The sequence below is a fragment of the Xiphophorus maculatus genome, chromosome 22 (genome assembly GCF_002775205.1).
Source record: "Xiphophorus maculatus strain JP 163 A chromosome 22, X_maculatus-5.0-male, whole genome shotgun sequence".
In the NCBI taxonomy this organism is placed as follows: Eukaryota; Metazoa; Chordata; class Actinopteri; order Cyprinodontiformes; family Poeciliidae; genus Xiphophorus; species Xiphophorus maculatus.
This window is the reverse complement of record NC_036464.1, coordinates 24,614,404-24,627,631: the sequence shown is the minus strand read 5'-3', so window position 1 is coordinate 24,627,631 and position 13,228 is coordinate 24,614,404.

The following is a 13,228-nucleotide window of genomic DNA, read 5'->3' as shown; positions in this document are numbered from 1 at the left end:
TGAACACATATGAAAAGAACTGAAAGTCAAAACACATAGAAAGAAGACTCAGAGTGTGTAGGAAGAGGTCAACATTGTACTTGAGCAATAAATACTACTATTTTTTTTTTCACACAGGATGTTTTGAGGTTTTCACAACCAAGAAAATAGTTTTCACAAGGTCATTTTAACATTCTATCTACATTTAATAATTAGCCACGTGCCACTCCAGTGTTTTACCCCCACTACTTCATTCGTGGGGCTGATTTGCTTTGATCTGCTTGTGCGCGTGGGAGTGTGTCAAAAAAAAACTTGCAAAAATCTTTTCTTAACATGTAGCTCTTGTAAATTCTTGACTCAAGTCAAGTCTGTGACGTGGAAACGCCGAAACCTTCCTTTTACCCCGAGTCAGAAGAACCACGGGCAAAAATCAAACAATCACTGTCAATGTAATCTGTCAGAGGTAAAGTAAAGCTTTTAGGTTTAGTGTACAAGTTGAGCAAACTTCAGGAGCCTCCTCTCGCTTTGGCACTCTTTCTGTACCGCATGATTTGCATGAGCCTCACTCGGCATGGCTAAACAGGAAGCTAGTTAGCTTTACAGATTCACAAATGTGCTGTCTACTCAAGGTTAGCCCTCCCACTTGTCTCTGTGCCCACAGCGTATAGCCTTACTTTTGAAGAACCAAATGAAGCCATGTTTGTATTGTGTTATGAAATGAATAATTGCTGTATATTTTTTCATCTTTATGTGATGCACAAGTTACTACAGTGTAGCTGCTTTAATCCTAATCTGTGACAGATCTACTCATGTTTAGTGAAGGGCGTCTTTGGTTCGGCCAGTCTTGAGGTCCGGTGGTTCAGTGGACGTATTTATGAGGGAGCAGCCTAGCAAGCTTATATCTCATGCCTCAGGTTATGTGCTTATCAACATCTAGAAACATTTCTGTAATGAAAAGATCTTAAACAGAAGGAGTGAGCCAGATCACTCAGCCACACCAACCAGCTTCATAACCTACATAAACTTTTAGTGCTATTTGTGAATGCACAAAAGTCTTAGCTATTTTTCTTATATGTCTTGTCTTGATTCACTCATTTGTTCAAGCGCAGTTTCGCGGTGTCGATCATATTTTGCATTAATGCCCCATCACCAGCCTGTCACCAATAAAACAAATATGTATTTCAAAATGTTGTGCTTGGTTTCTGTTCAGCTGATTTGCATTTTTTACGCCAATTTTGTCGACGCTCGTTGAAATCATGTCGCAGCAAACGTCCGAATCGGAGCCAGCAGAATACCGCTTCACGATGTAAGACATTTTGTTCAACAGCAGGTATTCCATGGGTTTACATACAGTGCGCTGAATAAGAAGACACATGATGTTTCTCACTGTCTAACATTAAACTGGACCAAACGTTTCATATTTTAGGTCAGGTAGGATGAACCAAATGATGTCTATTTGCGAAATGCCACAATGATGAGAAAGAGAACATGTCATATATTTATTTATTAATGTCTTCAAAATCAGACGCTTGCATACAGATCGATTACTAGCTCTTTAAGCAACCAGGGAAAGCGCAGATGATGGCAACTTCTGATATGCTAATTGGAGTCACACCTGTGGACCTATTGAAACCTGTACAAGGCTGGTTCATCCTTAGAAACAACTTACTGATGCTTACAGCATCGTGTTCATCTGTTTAAAACTATTATATGCAAACATGGAAATTATCCAACCATCATGTGGCTCAGGAAGGAGAGAGGTTCTGTGTTCATAAACTACAGTAATGTCTCTTTATACAAAATTTGCTAATTGACCCTGAGCATGAGCCAAAAACCATCCCAGCTGTGAAGCATGAAAAAGGTGAAACCATGAAGATGGAAACATTGAAGCCCTGAAATCAAGAGAACCTGTGGGCAGATCTGACAGGTTTTGACGCCGCCACAATGCCGGGCGAAGAATGTCACCACTGAAAAGCGTAGAACCGGAAGTGTCCCGCTTCGCCCTAGCACGACCTTGTTAGCTTAGCATAATAGAGAACATCGTCAATTCACGTCTGAGGCTGCTTCAAGAAAATGTAAGACCATCTGAAATAAAATTAAGCTGAAGCAGAAATGGACCCGCCAAGTAAAACTTTTTTTTTAATTGTAGGAACAAATAAGTATAAAGTCCATGGACATAGTCAAAGTCCAGATTTTGGTCCCACTGAGATCGGAGGCGGGCGGCACATGCACAAAGCTCGTCGAAATATTTTGTTCCGCTGAAAGTGGGAAATTGAAAGTAAGTGACCAGAGTCAGAGAGTAATTATTAAAAAACAAATCTCACCGATGTTACTTCAGCCAAGCAGTAGAACCGGCTGTAAGGGAGCAGGGTGTTCATTGTTCCTCTGAAAACATTTTGTTTAATGGATAAAAGAAGCTGATTTTTTTTATATTTACCTGTAATATCTTTATACATCATTTAACATTTAATGTAGTGACCGTTTTGAAGGAATCTTAGAACCATGTAAAGAGCAAAGGTCAGAAAATCTTTTATTGACTTATATGGATTTCATGCGTCTTGAGCCGTCAGCAGTTGGAAATGAACAGATGTCCAAGTTCACTAGATAAACCACGGAGTGACTGAAGCTCTCGTTAAAAATGCTGCTGTTGTTTGTGCAACACCTTATTTAAAAACGGTTATCGAAAGATTAAAGAGTGGAGTATTGCTTGATTCTATTTAAAGCAACACTGCCATCATGTGGATACAAAGAGGAATGCAACCTGAAATATTTCATAGACGCATACAAAATAGAGTGACCCCTCAAAGAAAATGGGAAAAGTGGGAATTCTTTTTTGCACTTCAGTTTACTTTGACGACTTTGTACAACTTGAAACTCAAGAAAAGTTCATCCTAAAATATGTTTAACATACTTTTGCATACTGATGTGTTAAAATGTCAAGTAACTGAAGTATAATTTATGTAATCCTTCACATATTTCATCACTGTGGTGAAATAAAAATCAATTTTGCTTGTCCTTTTTATACATTTAAGACGTATAGAAAGTGTACCTCAATGAAACAAATATTCCATTAATGTGTTAATCAAGTTTACTAAGATATCTTACTTATTACTTTTAGTTAAGCAGTAAAAGACATTCCCAGTACATTAAAGAGCTTTTTCCTGGATGTGCTAAATGGGATTATTACATAGAACATGAAGACCAACGACATCACGATAACCAGACAGCTGAGACAGACACGTTATCTCTTTGGATCAATGTGTGTCATTTATTCTTCACCCGTAACAGCAGTAAAAAAAAAAAAAAAAGTAAACCGGTTCAGTGGACAATGCAAAAATAAGTCAAAAGGATCAAATCTGATCCATCCAACTGCATGTAGGACAGTTAATATTTTTAATTACCTGTGACGGTAAGTTACGTCTATAGAGTCCTCTATAACAGAGGTCCCTGGTTCTCTGCCCAGGGTGTTTCACACGTTGCCCTGGTTCCTCACACCTGATTTAAATGAATGTGTAATTAACTGGCTTCTGTAGCGCTTGATGGCAGCAGAGCAGGTAAAGCAAACGTTTCAATCAGGTGTGCTGGAGATCTCAGGAAGGATTCTGGTGAGATTCAGGTCTGGATGTTTGTTTGGACAATCCAGGACATTCAGAGAGTAGTCCTGACGTCACTCTGTAGAGATCTCGGCTGTGTGCCTTGGACTGTTTGGTCTTTCTAAAAAAAAAAAATTTTTTTAAATATAAGTCTGAAGTCAAGAGACTGATGGAAACGCAAAAGGAGGTCATTTTTGAACATTGCTGCATGTATCTCTTCCCTATGTCCTGACCAACCTGCCAGTTCCTGCTGCTGCATGATGCTGCCACCACTGACAGCATCAACCCCGGTGCTGAGCCAAGCCCGGTTTCCTCCAAACATGGCGCTGGGCATTCACGCCAAAGAGTTCAATATTTGTCTCATCAAACCGGAGAACCATGTTTCTCATGGTCTGAGAGTCCTTCATATGCCTTTTGGAAAACTCTCCCTTTTTTCTATTTCTACATTCAAATCCAGAATATGAACTGAGACAGAAATATAGTAGAGGACTGGAAAGGGCGGTGGAGGTCCAAAGGAAAATTTTTGTAAGACACTCATTTTGCAAAATTCCTCCTCTGAAAGAAAACACACACACTGGCGCGTGCACACACTTTTTGGAAGTTTGGAAAGAGCAAAATAGTAATAATAATAATAATAATCAATTTTATTTATAATGCCTTTCATATATATCAAACTGAAATCTCAAAAGGCAAATTCACATGCTGGTGATGGTGAGCAATTGGATTGTAGCCCCATCTGCCCTGGAGCAGTTTGAAAGAAGCGAGGCTGCAATTTGGCGCCATCGACCGTTCTGACCAAAACCAGCAAGCGAGGTGGGTGACGTGTCCTCAGGTGGGTAATGTGTCCTCAGGTGGGTGACGTGTCCTCAGCTGGGTGACGTGTCCTCAGGTGGGTGACGTGTCCTCAGGTGGGTGACGTGTCCTCAGGTGGGTGTCGTGTCCTCAGGTGGGTGACGTGTCCTCAGGTGGGTGTCGTGTCCTCAGGTGGGTGACGTGTCCTCAGGTGGGTGACGTGTCCTCAGGTGGGTGACTTGTCCTCAGGTGGGTGACGTGTCCTCAGGTGGGTGACGTGTCCTCAGGTGGGTGACTTGTCCTCAGGTGGGTGACGTGTCCTCAGGTGGGTGACGTGTCCTCAGGTGGGTGACTTGTCCTACCAGGGACACAAACGACGAGAGCAGGCAGACCGGCGATCCACCGACTGCACCTACCGCCGTCAGTATAACAAAAACAGCATAAAAAAACGAATAAATTGCAAAGAAATTTTTTTCTTAAATTTTTTTTAAAAAAAGTTATGAAATTCCAGTGGTACTTTAGCTGCTTAATGCATTTTCTTAATTTTTTTTTAATAAATATGTTGGGGTTTTTTTAAATTTCTGCCTTGATAAGACCTGGAATGATTGAAGAAAGGTTGGCGGCTGCAGGTCGGGTCTATTGAGCCTGAAGCTTCAAGGTATAAAAGTTTCCTTTCAATCAGGCAAAGAAACAAGTCAAGGATTTATGGTTCATATTTGTCATTATGTTCATGTAGCGAAAATTTTGTTGGCACTCAAAAAAAAGACAAAACAACAACTATGAGGAAAATATTCTGTTCCGCTTTGATGACACGTGTATCCTTACATTAGTACTCTCTGCTGCATGATTTTCAGTAACAGTTTGCTGTTGTTTGATATTAGGAATGCGAAATGTCGAACTAAACTTTCAGTCAAGCTTTAGATGAAGGCTGATATTTAAGAAATACCGAAAAAGACTAAATTAGGGCAATTTTTTGTGCCATACTAAACCTAACACAATGCAGAAAAACAGTTTCTGTGAAGTAGAAAAAAAATACCATAAAGCAGGATTTTTAAACGGAATGATGGTCCCCTACAAACACTCTGCAGAGTGATTCACCCAGGTAGGATATGAAACTACACAGGCACTTATTCCGTAACCAGAATACATTTAGGCAGTAAGTGTATTATTCTTACAGAAATGGAAGTAGAGAGCCACTCAACCCTTTCCAGGTCAAAGTTGGGTTTTTTTTTTGGTTGGACTGGGTGTGTTTGTGTGTGTGTGTGTGTGTGTGTGTGTGTGTGTGTGTGTGTGTGTGTGTGTGTGCGTGTGCGTGTGTGTGTGTGTGTCGTGATCAGGGGACGGAAGAGATCGGGCGAGAGAGCTACAAAGATGTGGCTTATTTTTCTCAAATGGCTGTTAGGGGGGAACAGTTGTTTCAGCGATCTGTTGGGACCCAAACTCTCAAAGTGGCTCTTCAGTTGTCAGATGTACTGCCCTCCCACATATGCACTCTCTTCTAGTTAATGGCAGTAATGTTCACAGCTCCATAATGAACCAATAAAGTGATGGAATCCTAACAGGGTGCTTGACACACTTTGTGCCTGTTTAAAGCTTCTCTTGCTAAAAAAAAAAAAAAAAAAATTAAAAACAGTGTCAATGTATATTCATTGGGATTGTTTGTTGAATGGAATGTCTCTATAAGCTCTAAAATTCTGCAGCTTTCCAGCTTGCAAGGATTATTTTTGTATAATAAGGCACATAGCTTAGACTTTGTAAAAGAAAAAAAATAATAGTAATAATAAAAAAAGAAAGCTGTTGGAGTCCTTGCTTTATGAATGACAAACATGACAACTGAGAAATCTAGAAAGTTAAATAATTCTCTTTCATCATTTTATAGTCTTTCTTACTACTAGCGTAGTAAATATTTTTATGTTGAAAATATGTCCCAACAATGTTAAATTGTTCATAGGCGTGTGGTAAATTTGTAAGATATTTGGTTTAGCGGTGGAAGAGTTTTCTCTACCTGGAATCGGCATGATTGAGATTAGAGGTCTAAATCTTTAGTATTACTGACCAGCACAAAGCGTCTACCGCATTGACCTCCTGTCACTACTGCATCCTTTCTGTTGTTCTGCTCAGAAATTAGGATTCTTGCTACACAACTAAGGTTTTTCAATAACACTTTATTTGACAGGGTGTGCATAAGACTGACAGAACATCTGTCATGAAGATGAAGGAGTCTTAATGAATGTCTATGAAGTGCAGTTTGGTAAATAATGACACTTTAATGCAAAGTTGACACTTTTAATGGACTTTCAGTGCAACTTTTAGAGCAACTTTGCGTTAAAGGTGTCCTTATTTACCAAATGACACTTCATGACAACAGTCATAAACATTCATGAAGACTCCTTCATTTTCATAACAGATGTTATGTCATATTTATGACAGTGTCATGTCAGTCTTATGCACACCCCGTCAAATAAAGTGTTACCAATTCATCATATGGAAATAAACTAGAAGTTGGTCGCTGATGATATCCAGAGAGCCTCTTGCTATCTGTGCACATCTGCGTTTTTTAACAGCTTAGATTAAAAATTTCCAGTATTTCCCCCCACATTGAGATTATTACCTCATCATCGAAACTGTGCAAGCTCTCTGAATTTAAGCATAGGCCTTCAAAAATGTTTGCATTATTTACGTACTTTCATATGGATCTTACAAATGAAGCCATTTTAGACTGGATAGTTTTGCTTGGCCTACACCTAGGAGTCTATGGGTTGTGTCAAGGTTTTGAACCTATGAATTACTGACCTATGTCTAAACGGAGGTTAAATCATTTTCATTGCTTACTGGGGCTTTGCAGAGTAGAGGGGAGCCCAAATGCAGGAAGAATGCAAAACAGAGACAGCTATTTATGAAAGTTTTAAAAGTTTGTTAACAGGTAGTGATACAAATACATGCTGCTACAGCCAGGACATTGGTGATCTCGACACGGCCCAAAACGAAAATAAGTCTGACGCTCCTGGTTTACAGGACTTGATCCAGGTTCTGCTGTAAGGAGGATGTGAGACAGATCAGGTCTTCCACCTGCTTTGTTACGATCAGTCCCACTGCCTTAAACGAACAAAGCCACTTTTCTCTGTGACTATGGAAGTCTGGGATTTACCATGAACACGGCTGGCTAAACACAATGCAACGAACTCTGAAACTAATATTAAGATCACTCGACTTTGACACTGCAATGAATGACTTTTAAAATGGTCAAATGTCACTATATCAAAAGCGCCTTCCTGTGCAGCCTGCATGTGTTTATAATAGCTGCTGAGAACAACCTTCTCCGTTTTTCTGATGTTGCTTTCTCTGAAACCTTTCACGCTACTGCTGAATCCGTTTATTTATAAAGGCCTTTTGTAGTTTTAAAAATGTTTTATTACAAGAACACTAAATTAAAATTGGGTGACCTTTTTTTAACACCTCACTAAGCTGTCAAAGTCCCTAAAAATATTTTTTCCAGTTTTTGGGGGTTTTTTTTACAATTTTTTACAGTATCTACAGTGCATGTGTCCCCAACCACCATGTTTTATGTTGGTCATCTTGGTGCTTTTTTCTCGGCAGTATGTTTTTGTGGAGCCTTCTCAACTCATACTGAATTGTTCTTAGCACACACTCACACACACACACACACACCCCCACACGCAAAAAAATAAAAAATATTCCGGCTTACTGCTGGGGGTCACGTTTGTTGTATAAGCATTCCTCAGGGGAGCCATTTTTCTGTTGCCAACCACATTTCTGCATCCCTAATTCATGACCTGTCTGTGAAGGCTTTGTTGGTAACAATGCCACCTCCGAAGCTACCAGCTTAAAGATCGGAGAAAGCAGCACTGTCATTCGCAAATTTCCACTGACAAACACGGATAATTACAGGAATTAGCCTGCTATTTTGTCATTAGCCTTCTCTTTCAATGAGTCATCATGAAAAAGAAGCAAGAGTCAGGAACAAAGACGGATGTCTTTGGAGGATTTCAAGACACTTGTTCTTCACACCCCATTCGCCCACACATTCAATTTGCTGTTTTATTATATTATTAATGTAGTCAAGCTTCAGGCTTTGAAGCTGACAGTTTTTCTTCTGATTGGTATTGTTTGAGCTCTGATGGCTGAGCTCAGGGGAAGTCAGAATGATTTCAAATGCACTTTGTTAGTGCCGTGATGAAAATGGCAGCTCATTTTTAAAAAAAAAAAATCTATATATTTGCGAGCATGATTACAGGGTGTGTGTTCAAACAAATGAAGCCCAAACAATGACACACAATCAGGAATTTATAAGACAGTGAAAGGCCATGGAGAGATTAATAAGTGCTTTCAAAACACACACACTTACACATACACACACCCACACACGCATGCACGCAGGCAGACCGGAAGACTGAAATTATACATATGAAGATTTTGACCGCAGTCATTTTCTGTCCGAATGAACAGGCAAAAGTAGACTTCCCATAATGCAATTTGCTATTGATTTGTATGTGCACATATTGAATCTGATGTTTTAGAAACTACATGACAGTGACGGATTTACGACCGGCTCAAGGTCGTGACAAAATCGGGAGACCATGCGGTGGTTAAGGTGCAGAAAATGAGTGGATTGTGAATGTCAGCGCGTAACGCAAAAAAAAAAACAACACTTGGATGTGTTGCATGAGTCCATTTGGAAGTGTTGAGGTGCAAAAACAAAGACAAACTCAAATGTGCATGAGGAGGGGAGCTGAGGCCTGGCGGCAGGTCAACCCGCAGGTCAACGCGCGCGTCAGCAGGCAGAGCGGACACCGAAGGCGACCCGGTAGGTGGAAGACGGCCGGGTTTAAATGTTCTGTGCTTCAAATGAACAGATCAGCCACAGATACTGTAGAGAGGAGGAGCCATTTGCAGACACCAAAAACAGTCACAAGACCCAGGGCCGTAACAGTAACTTTGTAAATCAGGAAAAAGAACAGGTCTGTTAACGTCAAGTGGCTCTTTATGTGAAGGTCTACTTACAACCTACAGGACATTGTCAGCAAGCTGTGCACTTTCGAGATGTGTTGCAACAATGCGACATCTATTGTGATTGAAATTGAAATAATTAGTTTGTAGTTTGTGTGCTGTTCAGAACTTTACAGAGTAGGTTTTTTTTTCTTTCCTCAAACATAAAATGCACCATTTTTGCAATGTTTTTGCTAACAGTGCCAATAAATGCAGCATGTTGCTGACAATTATTTCAAATGTAAATGAAACACCAACAATGATATTTTGCTATTTTTTAGCACCTGATTATTTTATATATATATATATCTTTGTGACTTTGTGTGTATCATGCTTTCTATGTGAATGTTGATGTTTTCTTGGGGCTCTCTAGTCCAAAGACCAAAGCCGTGTGTTATGTACATTTCTAACTTAAACAGTGACTGCATAAAGGTATGCATCAAAAAGTTAGAATTTCCAAAAAATTTAAATAGTTTTTGTCTCTCATATCTCAAAGTGAACAGTAAAATTAGAATATTACATATTGATCAATAAGCACTTTTCAAACAGGCTTGTCGTCTGTCCACAGAACCACAGGCTGTCAGTGATCAGCCTGTGTAATGGAAGTAGGTTGTTTTGATAGCGGCCTTCAGATCGTCTACATTTTAGATTTTCTATGGAGTTCAGGTCAAGCTAGCTCAGTAACACCATGGTCACTGAAGCAGCTTTTGGTCATTTTGGTCAGTGTGGGTCAGTGGCAACTCCAGTTGGAAAATGAAATCAGCTTCTCCGTAAAGCTCATCAGCAGAATGACGCACGAAGCGCTCTCAAGGTTTGTGTTAGATGGCCGCACTGACTGAGGACTTCAGAAAACCCGGTGGACCGACACCGTCAGATGACGTGGCACCTCTAACCATTGATGATGGTGGAACTTCAACGCTGAACTTCAACAAAGTAAAACCTTGTGCCTTTCAACCTTATCTCCAAAATTCTGAGACCTTGATTTCCAAACAAGAAAAAAACTCATGTTCATCTGAACAGAGGACTTTGGACAATAGAGTTCCAGTTCAGGTACAGATGACACTTTCAGCTAAAGTGTAGGAATCGACTAGTGAACCCGTTTTTTAAGAATAGGGGTTAGGCTTAGTGTCGCTTTGACGGTCGGAGGCCCATTGTTTAAAAAAAAGAGGCATAAAAACAAAATGCAGTTGAGGTGGGTTTATTCGGCACTGCAGGTCACATTTGGACCAACACCAACACACAGTGGGACAAAGAAGCTGGCATTTATTCCTTGAGCAATTTGACCATCTATACGAAGGAAAGGCGTAATCAAAACAAAACAAGACATAAACATTTTTTACACAAAGCTAACACAAAAATAATTAAAGGTACTAATAAATATTTACATGCATGCAAAGCATTACAACTAAATTAATCAAGGAATACATTTTACTTAGTATAAGTCCTCAGAGCACTACCCGTCCTAATCGACATGATCCGCTCCACGAACGTTTCAGCAGCACCTGAAGCTTTTGTTTCCCTTTGCTGCTCCACCCTGCTGAGGAGACGCTCCAGGAAAGGTAAGTGAAAGGTAAACAGTTCCTGATCATTTCTATTGGACCGACAGAAATGATCAGAAACAATCTGATATTTTCTCTCACAGTCTCCCTGTACAGGAAGGATGGCCCGTGTCCCTGCCTGGAAGAATGTCCAACTAAATGTCGCGATGCAACTGATAAAAAGAGCTGAAACAGGAAACAGGAAACATTTGGTCTGTAAATGAATTCAGCACAACATGATATCAATAATTTTTTTATCAGTGATGCCTTGGTGTCCATCACAGTTAGGCATAAATGCAGTTACTAAAATGAATGAAACTCAGTACAAAGTGCTTATATGGGTGGCCTGGTCGTTTCCTTCCTGTTGCAATTCTGCTCAAAAAATAATTCTCACTTTCAAAACAGTCTGGGCATTCTCCCTTTGACTTGGACCGTCTCTGGTAGATTTTATTTTTTTTTTTTTACCAGGCCAATCAGCGAACAGAAGGCAAAGTTGTGAACGATGATGACAATTTTCTGCACTGTTTTAGAATTGTAGTCTGCTTGTAGTTTTAGCAATGGCAGGGGAGGAAGTGGAAAGAGCCGTTCAGTCCATGTTGGTCACGCTTCCAAATATTAAATTAACATCAACAGCAGCCGCCTCGTTCAGCTCAGCACTTCTCTCTTCGCAGTGGATGGTTGTTTACAGCTCAGATTATTTACGGTAACCTCTTTAGCATCAAACTGGCACATTGCATACATCATGGGCAAACGTTAGCAATTAAGTCAAATTTAAAATCTCAACACAGTCCACGCCCCCAGGAAGCAATTGTTTCTCAACAGATCCTCTGGACACAGCAAACAGCGTAAGACAGGGGACTGTTTCTTTTACCAGACTATATGGAGGAAGGTTTCTGCATATGACTGTTCAATGGCGGGTGTGAGGAGCCACAGATCAGACATGGAGATCGGAGGACCACCACAGGGAGAGTTGCACCCTCAGAGAAGAGTAGTAGTGGAAAGCTCTGGGAGAACCACCCAGCAGCCACAGTGCAGAAGCTTCATGGGGCTGCTGTGACAAGTCCACAGGCTCAGCCAGAGCAGATCCAGCCATGGACCCTGAAATCCAAGGGCACGCCACCCCTCAGGAGAGTCCCAGCAGAGCCAGGAGGTCCAGGACCCGAGAGAGTCGTCACCTCTCTGAACACCCGGCTCCGGAGACCAAGAACCAGCAACACTCCAGCGGGCAGAGGCACCAACCAGTCACCAAATGACAACACACACTTAAAAAAATGTGTCTGTGGAATGCAATCTATGAAGTTTGACATGATGTTTGTCTGCTGCATTTTCCATTTAATAGGTAAATGAAAATAGTTAGAATCACGTTTTTGTTGATGAACTGTGTGTGTGTTTATGGTCAGACTTTGTGTACAGGTTGCCATATCCCAGGGACTTCATTCTGTTTTTTCCACATTTTAGGAAGACAAGAAACAGAGGAGACACATTAAAAATGCCAAATACACCCAATGACCTAATAAAGTTGAACAAAAGACTGTTAATTTACTTGTTTTGAGCCCGCTGGTTTAGCGTTTCTTCATTCAATATGTTTGCATGCAGTTTGTATTTTCGCCACGAGGTGGCCACCTGAGTACGTCGATGCGTCGTTCAGGTAGGGAGAGATGTGCGTCGTTGGAAGAAAGTAAGACCATTTGTGCTTCGTTCCTGTTTCTTAGACACCGAAAAGCTGTTGCCACACTAGGTGTGGTAAAGCATTGAGACTTTTTGAGACGCTTTTCTGTATTATTTTATGGTTTGTGTTTCTGAGGTGTGTGCGCTGTTGACGTCTTGATTAGGTCACCCTTGTAAAAGAGGCCTTGCTGTCACAGGATTTCAAGATTCAAGTTGATTTTATTGATCCCCGCAGGGAAATTATGTCGTTCAAGTAGCACACAAAAAAAGGAAAAAACAACAAATCAAACAGAGAAAAAACTAATTAAAAGCAAATACTATAAGTATGTAATGTATATTTTGGCACAGCAGCAGCTGTGATAATTATTTATTATTTATATGCATTTATATCGTGCATTTTTAGAACAAGTTGTTCTAAACAAGCCTTCCGGTAGGCTTTTGGCCAGGTGTTTAATACCTTGTGGACATTTTTTGTATTTGTATTTGTAGTAAGAGTCCTCACAAACCAGGAGTTAAAATTCAGTTTATTTTCTCCAAGCAGAAACCACGTTTGTAGGTCGATACCTGTATGAAAAACTTCGAAGATAAACTTTGGTTATCTTGATTTTTGTATCAGCCATCAATTGAAATCAGGTGTCCTGAAGGAGGTTG